At 46.9% G+C, this 16,203-nt stretch overlaps 1 protein-coding gene across 1 annotated transcript in view; it reads right to left on the bottom strand.

Moving 5' to 3' along the window:
- The window catches only part of GPCPD1 (glycerophosphocholine phosphodiesterase 1), a 234,105-nt gene that overhangs the window by 99,301 nt on the left and 118,601 nt on the right, over positions 1–16,203 (bottom strand).

Here is a 16,203-nt window from a genome sequence, read left to right as displayed (position 1 = left end):
CTTGTGTCTGGCACATATCATCACTGTGCACAAGTCAGGACACTCTCCCCCTACAGTAGCTGCTAGGGCCAGCTTGAACATTGATCCCAGATCATAGCACTGTACTGCTGCTATTGAGCCACTAACAACCCCCCAAAATGGAATTTTAAATCACACTGATAATTCCTAAGGCTCACACCAAGTTGAGGTTACCCAAACTAGATCTATCAGGAATATTAGGTGCCCCTAAACCAGGGTTCTCCAATGTCGGTCCTCGAGGGCCACAATTCAGTTCGGTTTTCAGGTATTCTCCAATAAATTTGCAAAAGATTTATTTGCATGAACAGTTTTCATTGTATAGCAAATAGATCTCATGTATATTCATTTGGGAAAGCCTAAAAACCAGACCTGGTGAGGGTTGGACGCCATGCCTAAACAATCAACTCTGGTTCTCTTTTCATTCATGCAATAAAGAGAACAATTTTCAAAAAATGGGATGTGGGTAGGCTGTAAAGCAACAGAATAAGTAATAAGATTGCAAATACTTGAGGCCCTGCATAAATTGACAACTTAGGAGCACAACAGTTTTTAGCATTATGTGTCAAATGAATATAAAGTTACTTACCTGTAGCAGGTATTCTCTGTGGACAGCTGGTATATATTCTCACAGGACAGGCATGTGGAATCTCTTATAGATAGGGTGGCGGTAGTGGATGCTGCGAATGGGCAGACTGGATGGGCCATCTGGCCTTTATCAGCCATTATGTTTTTATGTTTATTTGGGTAATGTCATCCACAGAACCTGGTACAGATACATTCCAAGTGCACTGTCACTTTAAAAAAATTTTAAGGCAGTGCCCATACTGCGCACATGGTACTGCTTTCCTGCCTGACGATGGCTCACAGGACCATCAGCTCAGTTAAAAACAAACAAACAGTAGAGCTAATAAGCCAACTAGGGTTAGTGGGTGGGTTGTGAGAATACATATCTGCTGTCCTCGGAGAACACCTGCTACAGGTAAATAACTGTCTTCTCTGAGGACAAGAAGGTATTCTCACATTTGGGACTCCCAGGCTGCCAGGATTATGACTGGAGAAAATTAATTGTTTTTGGAAACTCTGAATGATTAAATCCTTAGCCAACATCCTTGATCCTCAGTCTCTTAATATTTTAATTCATTTCCTCATAATTTCCAAACTCGATTACTGCAATTCCTTACTTAAAGGAATCTGCCAAAAAGTAATTAGAAGCTTACAATTAATACAAAACACTGCAATAAAAATTATAACGAAAAAGAAAAAATTTGATCACGTCACTCCTCTGTTAAAAAATGCACACTGGTTATCAATTCACCACCGTATAACTTATAAATTTGCCTTAATCTCCTTTAAAACTATGAACACCAAGGAACCTGCTTTTATTCATAAATATCTTATTCTTCAAGAACCTTTGAGAACTTTAAGATCCGCATCACAGCACCTTTTTCATGTCCATCCCTAAAAATCATTAGTACCCGTAGGACCTCTTCATTTGCAACTTCAGCCCCTACAATATGGAATTCGTTACCATCATATTTAAGGGCGTAGTAAAATCTAGATAAATTTAAAGGGCAAACTTAAAAGCTTCTTATTTAAAGACGCTTATGATTGCTAATCGATCTCTGGCTCCTTTCTTGCCACATTCTGTTTTTACTCATATTAAACATCAATATGATTTCTCCTATTTCCCCTTTGTTTTTAACCTTAATTGGACTCTCTCCTTTTAAAATTGTATTTCTCCCTACTTTCCTATTTTCATGTAAGCAAAGTTGTGTTTTAAGTCCGCTGATTGTTCCCCATTTTAATTTTTATTGTCAAACGCTTAGAGGGACATAATCAAAAAAAATGTCTCTAAGTCCCCTTTTGGCCTAAGGATAACTTAAACGTTGAAAGTAGAAGCAGGGAAAATGTCCATTATCAAAAAAAAACATCCAAAAGGATTTTTTGATAATGGCCTGCCTCTACATTCAGCTGTTTAAACGCCCAGACCACCACTACGTCTACACTAACACCATATAATCAACTTAAATAAAGCCTAACTCCCAAACGCCCAAAACAAGAGCTTTTAGGCGAAGGAGGAGCCAGTCCTTCACCTAAAAGCTAGATTCTGTAACCAGTGTCTGTCAAAAACACCACCGGTTACAGATCCGGGCAGGAGAGAGCCCAAGCCTTCCTGTCCCGCGGTACCCCCGAACCCCCCCAACACTATCGGGGCAGGAGGGAGCCCAAGCCCTCCTGCCCCGGCACCCCCCGACACTATCGGGGCAGGAGGGAGCCCATGCCCTCTTGCCCAGGCGAACCCCCAACCCCCCGACACGATCGAGCAGGAGGGAGCCCAAGGGGCCCCCGAACTCCCGATTGGCCCCCCTCTGACCCCCCCACCCCGTACTTTCAAAATTGTTGGTCGGACGGACGGGTCATTAAATGGCTGGCCTTAGGACCTGATTGGCCCAGGCGGCTCAAATCCCGCCCACAGGTGGGGTCTGAGACACCTGCGCCAACCGGAATAGGCCCAGTAGGCTTAGGCCCCTCCTGTGGGAATGTGGATGGGAATGTGGTTTTGGGAAGAATAGAGGCAGAACTATGGACTGGATGAGATGGAATTTTGGAACAACTTTAGACAGGAATTTTGGATGAATTTGAAAGGCTACTCTGTCATGGCAGAATTTTGTATAAGGTGTATCATATACGAGTTCTCGAAGCTCATTAACCCGGCAGGAAGACACAAGGTCTATGAGGAAAATAACCTCCCAAGTGAGAAATCTGAAGGAGCAGGTTGAGAATGGTTCAAAAGGAGACTTCATAAGAACAGCTAGAAATACATTAAAATTCCAAACAACTGGTGGTTTAGGTTCAAACAATTTTTTTTATTGATGCAAGCAATGAACAAATACAACACATAGCACCCCACAGGTGCTCAATACCAACAAAAGATGCATCACATTCAATAATAGAACAAACATATACAGAATAAGAAGATCTACAACCAAACTCCCCCCCTCCTAATCTACCTAGAGCAAGCAAGACCAGCAGGGGGTGGAGGGACATTCCGAGGTCCTGGACTCTGTTGAGCCCCGAAGATGCGACACCACCTCCTCCCCCCATCTAACCTCACATATCATAACCGTGACAATGTGCCAGAACCGTGTAATAACCCCCCACCCCCCTCCCCATTTCCCCCCTCCCACTCCCCCCAATAGTACTCTCCACCCCACCCCATCAGTACTCACTATTGCTCTCCCAGCCCTACAAACTGAGCGCCCAGTTTAGGACACCCATCTTAAAACCGCACTGTGACCTTTTGGATGCAAAGATTGTAGATATGGCTCCCAGGTATTCAAGAACAACATCTTTCACTTCCTAGCCCCTGCGGCATCTTGCGCCTCCCAGATGGCCAACTGATGCAACTGGTTCCTCCAATGCCAAAATGCTGGAGAATCAGGGACCGTCCAGCATTGAAGAATACATTTTCTGGCCAGAAAGCTCATCTTCCTACACAGAGCCTTATGTTCCCTTGGCAACTGACCAAAAGCCTCTAGCACATTCAATACAAAGTGGGCCAGAGTACTGCGTAGGGCTCTCTCTATCAACCCTGATATGTAAGAGATTTTACGCCTCCAGAAGCGCTAAATAATGGGACAGCGCCTCCAAGGCTGAGGAAGGAGGAAGCTTCCTCCATCTTGTTCCTCCTTCCTCCACTCGACGCCACTCGAGCAGGAGGGATCTGCCCTGCCCTGCTGACTTTGCGAGCCTGCTCTTCTCCAGCCCATCCGAGGGCTGCTAAAGGCCAGCGTGACCCGGCCTCTCTTCAGCCCACTGCGGGCCGCCGAAAGCTTTTCTTTCCGCTCCAGCGCCTCCAAGGCAGAGGAAGGAGGAAGCTTCCTCCATCTTGTTCCTCCTTCCTCCACCCAACGCCACCCGTGCAGGAGGGTGCGGACCTGCTCCTGCTCTTCACTTGAAACTTTGCCCCCTCAGCCCACCCAAGAGCTGCCGAAGTTCCTGCAAGACAGTTCTAGCACGCTTGGGCTCCTCTCTGCCTCACTTCACCGCCCTCCCCCCCCTTGGCTTATCGAGGTCCACTGAGGACCTCCAGACTCCCAGCTCCCCTTATCCAACCCGGATTCTGCCCGTTGTCAAAGTTTACCACTGTTTATATTCCTGTTTCTGTACCATATTTTATTATTGACTAAACTTGAACTTTTGTTATTTCATTCTTCCTGGCTGACCACAATAAGCACCAAGGTTGGGGAAGGGGTAAAACGCGGACCTGACGGACCTCGCGGATCTAAATCCGTACCGCCTTAAAAATCTGAGGTCCGTGTCGGTCCGTGTCCCTGGCGAGATCAAGCAGAATCAGGTCCGATGTCCGGGCGTTTTTTTTTTTTCTCAAATGGTATACCACTACACTTGCTGCTGTTACTTGCTTCGGGCCTTCCTCGTTGCCGGGACCTGCCTACTTTCTGTTTCCGCGAAGGCAGGACCCGGCAGCGAGGAAGTCCCGAAGCAAGTAAAAGCAGCAAGTTGTAAGCTTCCCTCCGGGGCTCTATTGTGTGCATGCTGGCTTCCCTTCTCTTCCCTCCGAAACCAGAAGTAGCGTCCCGGGGGGGGAAGAGAAGGGAAGCTGGCACGCACACGATAGAGCCCCGGAGGGAAGCTTACAACTTGCTGCTTTTACTTGCTTCAGTCCTTCCTCGCTGCCGGGTCCTGCCTTCGCGGAAACAGAAAGTAGGCAGGTCCCGACAACGAGGAAAGCCCGAAGCAAGTAAAAGCATGCTGGCAAAAAAAAAAAAAAATAGGCAGGCGTCAAACAAAATTTTCGGCGCAAGTCAGCCCGGGAAGGAGCAGGATTAGCTGGGCGGTCATCTAAATCAGCCGGGGAGAACACTTACTTGTACCTGACAAAGTTTTCAGGCTTTCAGCTCCTCCCAGTGAAATGAGTGAAAAGTGAATCCAATCCAGCAAAAAGAACTGACCAATGAAGAGCCTGTATTAGGGGGCGGAGTCAATGCGGCAACGTGCAAGTCGGGTAGAGAGAGTTGGAGGAGACAGACCACATGGCGGAGACAAACATGGCCGCCGGAAAAAATCTGACACCCGGTCCCGAACCAAAGACACACGGTGAAGACAAGGTAAATAGCGGTACATAGAAGGGGGTACATTTGCCTGCGGGGACAAATCTTTTCACCGTTTTTGCAGGCGGTGAAAACTTTTGTCCCTGTCTCTGCGGCGATTTGGCTATGGAGTCTCCATAACCCGCAGCCAAACCACAGCCACGCCGCGGCTCCCTGCGGGGATCGCTCCCCGTGTCATTCTCTATTAGGGAGTCCAATGTGAGCACAAACAACAACGGCGATAAGGGGCAACCTTGTCTTGTCCCCAGGCAATCGGGAACCGGTCCATTTTAAAATCTTTCAACACTATTCTAGCCTGCGGAAGAGCATACAATGCTCGCACCGCCGACACAAAAAACCCATCAAAACCATAGGCCGCTAAAATATCATAAAGAAAATCCCACCGCACCCTATCAAACGCCTTTTCAGCATCAAAGCTAACCAGCACTGATGGGAGATTACATAGCGCCCGCTGTTCCAAAGACAGCAACAATTTTCTTACATTTTTAGCTATGGTCCATCCTTTCACAAATCCCACTTGAGTGTCGTGGATAAGGGAAGGAAGCACAACAGCCATCCGCTTTGCCATGATTTTCGCTAACAGTTTAACCTCCGTATTCAATACCGAAATAGGACGATAGGAGCCTGCTATTTCAGGGTCTTTTTGCGGTTTAGGCAACATAAATATGCATGCTGTGTTCGTACCCTCAGGTAAAGCCTCTGCTCCAACTATGATATTAAAAATCCGAGCGAGCGGCTGGATAATCTCCTCCTCTAAGAGCTTATAAAATTCAATGCACATGTCATCCTCTCCCGGTGCTTTCAACAGATGACTGTTCCCTATAGCCCAATATACTTCCTCCAGCGTTATGGGTGCATTCAGACGCTCCCTGTCGGTCTCAGAGATATAGAAACATAGAATATGATGGCAGAAAAGGGCTGTAGCCCATCAAGTCTGCCCACGTTAATGACCCACCCCCAGACTTCACCCGGCTAGAGATCCCACATACATATCCCATTTCTTTTTGAAATCGAGCACGCTGCTGGCGTTAATCACGTGCAATGGAAGTTCATTCCAATGATCGACTACCCTTTCGGTGAAGAAATACTTCCTGGCGTCGCCATGAAATTGCCTTTGATTTTCAGTGGATGACCTCTTGTGGTTGAAGGTCCTTTAAGAAAGAATATATCGTCTTCCACCTCGATGCGGCCCGTGATATATTTAAAAGTCTCAATCATGTCCCCCCTCTCTCTACGTTCCTCGAGCGAGTATAGTTGCAGTTTATTCAGTCTTTCCTCATATGGGAGGTTCTTGAGTCCCAAGACCAGTGTTCCCTCTAAGCGGGCGGGTGTTGTGAGCAAACTTTTTTCACCGTGAGCCAAAAATATAGGGCGCCAGCAAGTTATGAGCCAACTCGCCCGATTCTCCTCTCGCCGCCCTGCCATCTGCCGTACGCCTCTTCCGATTGTGCGCTGTGACGAGAAACGTGTGCGCTGCGATGTAATATTTTGTGCGCCAGCGCAGCTTAGCGGGAACACTGGTTCAAATGGTTTTATTTATTTCCCCAAATTTATTTTTGTTATACGCATTGAAAATATTTGATATTGCGTTTAAATCAAAATCTCAATAAACTTGAAACGAGTGCCCGTGAGATTGTGGGAGGGTTAAATACTCAAAACTTAGAAGAATAACAATTTACTTAAAGTTTTTGCTACGCCAGCTTTCTGGTATCTTTACATACAGTGGCGTACCTAGCATATGTAACATCCGGGGCCCATCATTTTTTGGCACCCCCCCCCATCTGTAAGAAAAACATGATTTTTAGTAACAAACCACACGTCACACATGAGTACCTAGGAAAAGGCAGCATCTTACATATTGCAGTGAGCAGTACATCAATACACCCATTGTAAAACTAAACAAGCCAGACCAGCACAGATCAATCCTACACCGTCAATCCTAACAGAAAACACACAGAACACAGAAAACACCTTCGCCTAGTAAGGAATATGTAATCACAAACTAACCCCTCCCTCTTTTACAAAACTGTAGTGTGGATTTTAGCTACGGAGGTAACAGCTCTGATGCTCATAAAATTCTGAGCATCAGAGCTGCTACCACCAAGGCTGGTGCTAAAAACGCTTCACAGTTTTGTAAAAGGGGGGATAAAATAAAAATACATAGACAAAGGTTAAATTGAACCAGCAAGAAGCTGGACTCTGCATACAATGCTTCACAGAAACAGTGACACATGTCTCCTAAAGCAATAAATAAATAGAAATTTTTTTCTACCTTTGTCTTCTGTGGTTTCTCCTTTCCTCATCTTCTTGTAACTCTCTTCCTTCCATCCACTGTCTGCCGTCTCTCTTCCCCTATATGGCATCTTCTCTCCTTCTATGCCCCTTCCAGAAACTGTATGCCTCCCCCTTCCATCTCTCCTTTCACCCCATTGGTCTGGCATCTCTCTCCTCGCCTTCCCTCTCCCACACCTCTCCTCATAGTCTGGTATCTCCCCTTCCCTGATTCTCTGGCATCTCTCTCCTTTCCTTTTCTTCCATCTTTCGCTCCCCCTCCATGCTCTCACATCTCCCCCTTCCTTTTCCCTTAGACTGGCATACCTTCCTCCTCCGCTCCAAGCCCTGGCATCTCCTTTAATTCCCTCCCTCATCTTCCTTCTCCCTCCAGCTGGGTACCGCAACACTCTTCCCTGCAGCTCTGCACTTCCCCACAATTGCCATGCTTCGGTTCCTCTTCTTCCTTCCTTCCTCCCCCCCCCCCCCCGCGGGACCCTGCGGCACCATCAACTCTTACTCCCTCTAATGTCGGCCCTGCAGCTCCAGACTTCCTCGCACCTTCTCCCCTCCCCCTTTGGATCGCTATTATTTTAAATGTTATAGCCGCGGAGCTGTATCCATCAGTGGAGATGTCTAACCTCGGCCTGCCCCGGAACTCTTACTGCAACAGTGACTTCCTGTTCCTGCCTAGACGGGCGGCTGCTGCAGTAAGAGTTCCGGGGCAGGCCGAGGTTAGCCATCTCCACTGATGGATACAGCTCCGCGGCTATAACATTTAAAATAATAGCGATCCAAAGGGGGAGGGGAGAAGGTGCGAGGAAGTCTGGAGCTGCAGGGCCGACATTAGAGGGAATAAGAGTTGATGGTGCCGCAGGGTCCCGCGGGGGGGGGGGAGGAAGGAAGGAAGAAGAGGAACCGAAGCATGGCAATTGTGGGGAAGTGCAGAGCTGCAGGAGCTGTTATAGCCGCGGAGCTGTATCCATCAGTGGAGATGTCTAACCTCGGCCTGCCCCGGAACTCTTACTGCAGCAGCCGCCCGTCTAGGCAGGAACAGGAAGTCACTGTTGCAGTAAGAGTTCCGGGGCAGGCCGAGGTTAGACATCTCCACTGATGGATACAGCTCCGCGGCTATAACATTTAAAATAATAGCGATCCAAAGGGGGAGGGGAGAAGGTGCGAGGAAGTCTGGAGCTGCAGGGCCGACATTAGAGGGAGTAAGAGTTGATGGTGCCGCAGGGTCCCGCGGGGGGGGGAGGAAGGAAGGAAGAAGAGGAACCGAAGCATGGCAATTGTGGGGAAGTGCAATCCCCCCAATGCGTCCCCTTACCTTACCTCCCCTTACCTTTGCGACGCGTGTGTGCGCTGTGAAGAGAAACTTGTGCGCTGCGATGTAATATTTTGTGCGCGAGCGCAGGCCAGCGCAGCTTAGCGGGAACACTGCCCAAGACCATCCTGGTGGTAATTCGCTGAACCGACTCGATTCTCCGCACATATTTTTGATAATGTGGTCTCCAGAATTGAACACAATATTCAAGATGAGGTCTCACCATGGATCTGTACAGGGGCATTATAACTTCGGGCCTCCGGCTGACGAAACCTCTACGGATGCATCCCACCATTTGTCTAGCCTTGGATGCAGCTTTCTCCACCTGCTTGGCAGTTTTCATGTCTTCACAAATGATTACTCCCAAATCACGTTCTGCCCCAGTCCTAGCTAAAGTCTCACCATTCAGAGTGTAAGTTCTGCATGGGTTTTTGCTGCCAAGGTGCATGACCTTACATTTTTTGGCATTAAAGCCCAGCTGCCAAGTCGAGGACCAAAGTTCCAATAAGAGCAGGTCCTGCTCCATACTGTCGGGTAAGGTGCTGTTATCTACTATGTTGCATAGTTTGGCGTCGTCAGCGAATAGTGTTATTTTACCTTGAAGCCCTTGAGTCAGGTCTCTTATGTATATGTTGAAAAGGATCGGTCCCAAGACCGATCCCTGTGGCACTCCACTGGTCACCTCCGATGTATTGGAGGGGGTACCATTAACCACCACCCTCTGGATTCTACCGCTTAACCAGTCATTGACCCATGTCGTCAATATCACTCCCAATCCCATCGAAGTCATCTTGCTCAACAATCTGCGGTGCGGGACGCTATCAAAAGCTTTGCTGAAGTCCAAGTACACGACGTCTAGAGACTTCCCCATATCCAGTTTCCTTGTAACCCAGTCAAAGAAGCTGATCAGATTGGATTGATAGGACCTTCCCTTTTTGAATCCATGCTGCTGGGGATCCTGTAGATTCTCCTCGGTCAGGATCGTATCTAATTCTTGTTTAATAAGTCTTTCCATGAGTTTGCTCACTATTGAGGTGAGACTGACCGGTCTGTAATTTGCAGCTTCTGTTCTGCAACCTTTTTTGTGCAATGGAATGACGTTAGCTGTTTTCCAGTCCATGGGGACTTTTCCGGTACTTAGGGAAAGATTGAACAGCACGGATAGCGGCTCTGCCAGGACATCACACAACTCCCTAAGAATCCTGGAGTGTAGATTGTCCGGTCCCATGGCTTTGTTCACCTTGAGTTTTGATAGTTCGCCATGGACGCTGCTGGGTGTAAACTTGAAGTTTTGAAACGGGTCTTCGAGGTTTGCCTTGCTTGCAGTTGTGGACCGGTCCCCGGCGCTTCACAAGTAAAGACTAAGCAAAAGTATTCATTTAGTAGTTTGGCTTTATCAGAATCCGTTTCTGCATAGGTCCTGTCTGTTTTCCTGAGACGTACTATTCCATCTGTGTTTCGTTTCCTGTCGCTGATGTATCTGAAGAAGGATTTATCCGCTTTTTTAATGTTTTTCGCTAGTTGTTCTTCTGTTTGAATCTTGGCCTCTCTGACTGCCGCTTTGACTGCTTTAGACCTGGTCAGATAGTCTTCTTTTGTCACCCTGTTTCCTGTATGCTTGTAGGAAATAAAAGCTTTTTTTTTTCCTTAACAAGATCCGAGATCTCTGCAGAGAACCACTGGGGCTTGTTCTTCCTCCGTCGTTTGCTTACTGTTTTTATATAGTGGTTTGTTGCCTCATGCAAGGTGCATTTCAGGATTGACCACATAGCCTCTACATTATTGGTTTCAGCTTGGTTTTGTAGCGCCTGATGGACGAAGTCTCCCATGCGTTTAAAGTCAGTGCCCCGAAAGTCGAGGACCTTTGTTGCTGTGTTTGATCTAGTGAAGCCTATCTTGATGTTGAACCATACCATGTTGTGGTCGCTGGAGGCTAGTGTATCGCCTACCAAAACTTCTGAAACGCTTTCTCTGTTGGTGAGTATCAGGTCCAGTGTCGCCTGATCTCTGGTGGGCTCCAGCACCATTTGTTTGAGTCGCGCCCCTTTTATGGAGGTTAAAAGCCTTCTGCTGCTGCTGGTAGTAGCAGAAAGTGTCTTCCAATCAGCATCGGGCATATGAAGTCCCCTAGCAGAACCGTGTCCCCACGTAAAGTAATGTTCTCAATGTCTTTGATTAGTTCCATATCCCTGTCTTCCTGCTGTTTTGGGGGCCTGTATACTACACCCAGATACAAGCATTTTTCGTTTCCTCTGGCCAGGTTCACCCAGAGTGATTCCCCGGTGTAGTTGACATCTGTGATTCTGGTGACTTTGATGTTATCTCTAGTGTATAGTGCTACCCCACCCCCTATCCTTCCCTCTCTGTCCCGACGAAGTAAGTTTTATCCTGGTATAGCCATGTCCCACCCATGTGAGTCTGTGAACCAAGTCTCAGATATCGCTATTACATCGAGGTCGGCGTTCGTTATCTCTGTCTCTAATTCTAGAATTTTATTGCCTACGGGGCAACATTATCCCATCCAAATAGGAGCCTGCAGGTACTCTCTCCTCTGACGGGGGGGCATTCTTAAAATAGCGAAAAAATATGTCTCCGATCTCCGGATCTGTGGTAACTGTCCCCCTCTGCTCGTTCCGCAGGGCCTGAACCCTACGTGGGCCCGTCCTGGTAGAAACCAGTCGGGCCAGTAATTTTCCCCCCTTATTCCCATATCTATAAAGCTGGTACTTATAGTAAGCGAGGGATTTGCACGTCCGCTAATGTAGTAGGGAGTATTCCATCAACTCCTATTTGTGCATGGGGTCACCAGTCCGGCCATACCACTTCCGGGCCCCAGCAACATCCCTCTCTAAACGCAGGATTTCCCGATCTCGAACTTTTTTTAATATGACTACTACTAACTAAGGGTATCCCCTCTCAACACCACCTTCGCTACTTCCCAGAATAAGATAGGGTCCCCTTCCGTGTGAGCATTATGCCGTTTGTATTCATTCCATGTACCCAGCAACCGTTCCCAGTAGTTCGAATCCCTGTATAATGCAAGCGGAAAAACCCAGCGCCACTTCCCCGGAGGCCCCCCTCCTTCTTGCCATGTCACTTGAACCCAAGCATGATCAGAGATTGAATAGGGACCTATCTCCGATCACTTCAGCTTCCTAAACACCTGTTCTGTCACCCACATATAATCTATGCGAGACTGCGTACCGTGCGCCCGGGACATGTGGGTGTAATCCCTCTCGGTGCCATGCAGAACCCTCCAGGGGTCTATTAATTCCAGGTTATCACTAAATTTTTGGAGCTCCTTCTCCCCTGCCCAACGTAGAGCACCCCCTGGCCCCATGCAATCCAAACCAGAATCACGAACAGCATTAAAGTCTTCCCCAACAATCAGGGAGACCTGGGCGAAAGGCAACAACAAGCGGGTCAATTTAGCATAGAATGTCGGGTCACTTTCATTAGGAGCATACACACAGCAAAATACCATGTCCCACTGTGCGATCACCCCTCGACAGAGCACATATCTGCCCCTCCCCATCCTTAGCCAAAATTTGTAAGTTGTCTAGGAGGCTCTTACGGAACAGAATCACCCCCCTCCCGTGTTTCCCCTTAGCAGAAGCTGCAACACACTCCCCCACTCACCATTGCTTCAATTTCATATGTTCAAGATCAGTCAAATGGGTCTCCTGGAGAAAGGCTACATCCACCTTATGGCGCTGTAAGTGTTGCAAAATTTTTGAGCGTTTAATGGGGGAGTTTATCCCCACTAGAAATAAATACTCAAGGATTAGGGCCTGAATATATCCCTTATTCACTCAAAAACAAGCCCCACACGGACAAACAATACACACACCCAGCAACACTACAAGGCCTTACTTACAACCCACAACATTCACACTCCCCAAAAAGAAAGGGAAAAAGGAAAAAGAAAGAAGTGGAGAAAAAGGCCTCAGTTCAGCTTCATCTGGCCAAAAAAACTCCACTCCTACAAAAGCTGTTTATGTGTAAATGCTGAAAAATAGTCCAAGAAAACAAGGCAACTAAAGTAGCCTGCCAGGTGGTATCAAACGGCACGTCTAATACAGATGAAAGTCAGTGGATGAATGTAACAAAAGGCAGTATAGTCCAGCTCATAACATCCATAGCAAAAGCAAGAAAAAATAACTTAGCTGCTAATGGCCTCCAAATCCAGGCCAGGCAGTCCTTACACCCAACGGGGAACTCTCCGTTTCGCATCAAATCGCTGCATCAGGGGTGTTCATATCATTGCTTCACATCCAGATATTCCAGACCCACCATACTCCTCAAACATCCTCACCACTTCATCACCTTTTGTTACATTCACCCACTGACTTTCAACTGTAGTAGGTGTGCCGTTTGATACCACCTGGCAGGCTACTTTAGTTGCCTTGTTTTCTTGGACTATTTTTCAGCATTTACACATAAACAGCTTTTGTAGGAGTGGAGTTTTTTTGGCCAGATGAAGCTGAACTGAGGCCTTTTTCTCCACTTCTTTCTTTTTCCTTTTTCCCTTTCTCTTTGGGGAGTGTGAATGTTGTGGGTTGTAAGTAAGGCCTTGTAGTGTTGCTGGGTGTGTGTATCGTTTGTCCGTGTGGGGCTTGTTTTTGAGTGAATAAGGAGTTTATCCCCCCCACATTCCAAGTTACAAAATTAACCAGGATCCACTGCCAACAACCACTCCACATACTCCACCATCAGTACCCTTGGGACCCGGCCATACCAGCCCTGACCAAGCCCCACCAGAGCATCAGATGACCATCCAGTACCAATTCTGGGCAGAGAGTACCATATCATCCCCCCCACACCCCAACTCCCAACCCCTCCCCCCAGTACCTAACCCAAAACTACATCTCGAGATCATCCAAACAGATCTCAAGATCCCTTGAGGAAGAAGCAACTCCACCACCCCATTGCACTTCCCCTCCACTCCAGATATGTGTACCTAATGTGTGCAAGACTTTCCACCCGGGTCCCTACCGCCAATATCCCACACCTACAGATCCTCCATCCCTCCCTGCAACATTCACCCAGCACACAACCACAGCACAGCCCCCCATAATATACCCCCCCCCCCAGCCATACCGCATCGGACAGCCCAGACCCACCATGCAGGCCCCATGCTGTCAGCTGCCCTCCACATCACACCCGGCCCTCCTCCCAGATCCCCTCCACACCCAGACTCCCTGACCTATATGCCATCCCTCCCAAAAACGCACTCACCCTATACATACCCACTGCCACCTCCCAACTAAAGACCCCAAGGCCTCCAAACAACAGAAGCCCTCCAGGTCAACAAAGAAGTCCAGTGGTGTCAGCAGCCCTCTCATGTCCCGGTGGCTCACTGCTCATTGCACTCCGCGCCGTCGCTCCTCTGGTCTGTCGCCCCCATCCAGAAGGTCCAGCTCTCTCCTCCCCTCGCTCTCCAGCAGGTCCCCTCACAGGAAGATTAGGTGCACTTAGTTCTTGTAGCACTGACCAGGCCTCCGCCACTGTTCAAACCCGTCTCGTTGTACTCCCCACCGTCAGAGCCAAGGCGAAGGGATAAAGTCACCGATATCTGAGGCCCTCTCTACAAATTTCAACGGCACGATACGCACTTTGTACCATTGAAATTTGTAGTCTCTCACTAATTTGTTGAAATTTGACTGTATTGTGCCGATGGTATAAACAGTGCCATTGCTGGCGCCTTCCCTGATGAAGCTCTTCTAAATATAGTATGAACGAAACGGAGTTCTTCCGTCGTGAAGCTAAGTACTTCATAACTATATTCTATAGTGGGAGAGTATTGCTTAATAAATGAAGATCATTATATAAATTAAAATAAGACTTGTAAAGTATTTAAAACATTGAAAATATTTAAAATATTAAAAAGAAAAAGTTTTTGATAAAAATTGAAGAAAAAGGAGAATATACAGGACCGATGATAGCTCACTTTGGAGTTATTAGCTTGAAAAACACATCAGGCTTATAGCTGTGAGCGCTTGAGATCCCTAGTACTTCTCCATAAACATCCATTTTGGATATATTGACTTGTGGTTTAGCCGAATCTAATTAGGTAAACCAAATCGAGCTCCTATTTTCAAGAGATGATTTGGTATATAAAACAAATAATTAGATTAATTACGAATCTGGATACTAAGGATGAACAGATAAAAGTTTCTTGTCCAAGGGAGCTTGAAGTGCACAAACACTGAGATGCACTCTAAGTTATCTTCAGGCCTGAGTTAGACATATGAAGAAGGTAGTCCAGAAATGATGTGAGTGGACATGTCACAGGTGGAAGAGAATGCAGTTGACACTAAGCAGAGAATCTGGTCTATTTAAAGCAATTACAGTGTTGAGTGGAAGACTGGAACAGAGAGGTGTCTTATAGCCCAAGACCATTGGGTAGATAGAGTCCACTGCGGTATCCTGAAGTGGAGATGTGCAAATGGAGTGACGTATCATGGAAGCCATGCGACCTAGAAGTTGTAGAATTTGACATGCTATTATTATGCTTGGTAGGGCAGAGACTTGTTGGCACAGGTGAATCAGATTGTCAGCTCTCTGCTGTGGTAGAAAATTAAAAAATGTGGGTAGAGGGAGGGAAAGACACCATAAACGATGTTCAGATGGGGGGGGGGAGAGATGTGAAGAACTACTTCATCCCATTCCATCTCCAACTTAAGTGGAATAGTATTCACCATTTCCCTAAAAATGAAAGTGATATATTCCAAATGAGACATACTTTCGTGGAGCCCTCCAAATTTCAACACTCTTCTAGTTTGTCTGAACCTCAGGAATATTCACAGCAACTCAGAAAACTATTTCAACACAGTTCAACATAGTAACATACCAGCTTACAGAAGATAAAGACCTGAACAGTTCATCCTGTCTGCCCAATAAGCACACATTATTCATTCATGATCAAACAATGAATGTGGTATAAAAATACCTGACCCATGTCTTTCTTTGCCATTTCTGGGACAAGGCCATAGAAGTCTGCTCAGCTCTGTACTTATGTGCTGTTGAAGCCCTCTCCAGCCCATCCTAAACTGTCTTTCCATATATGGATATAGACTATAAAAGAATGCCCAGAAGAGGCCTTAGTTCTTAAATGACCAGAGTCACCATCTAAGCACCACTCAACACCACCATGCAGCCATTTGTATTTTTTTAAATATATTATCCCTTTTCTAATTAGGGATACCCTGCATTCATCCCACACCTTTTTGAAGTCTGTCAATGTTTTTGTCTCCACTTCTCCTTCAGAAAGGCATTCCGGGCATTGTACCACTTGTCCATGAAAAAAAAATCCTAATATTATTCCTAAGTTTACCATTTCACAACCTGTCAGGTATTTGTGATTTGGTTTGGCACTACTGGGCTAGATGGACTACTATTCTGACCCAGTATATCTATTATGTTAAAAACTTTGAAATGCCTAAAAGGGATTGA

Source organism: Geotrypetes seraphini, chromosome 3 (genome assembly GCF_902459505.1).
Source record: "Geotrypetes seraphini chromosome 3, aGeoSer1.1, whole genome shotgun sequence".
NCBI classification, from domain to species: domain Eukaryota; kingdom Metazoa; phylum Chordata; class Amphibia; order Gymnophiona; family Dermophiidae; genus Geotrypetes; species Geotrypetes seraphini.
The sequence above is the reverse complement of the archived record's forward strand: the minus strand, read 5'-3'. Positions and strand labels throughout refer to the sequence as shown.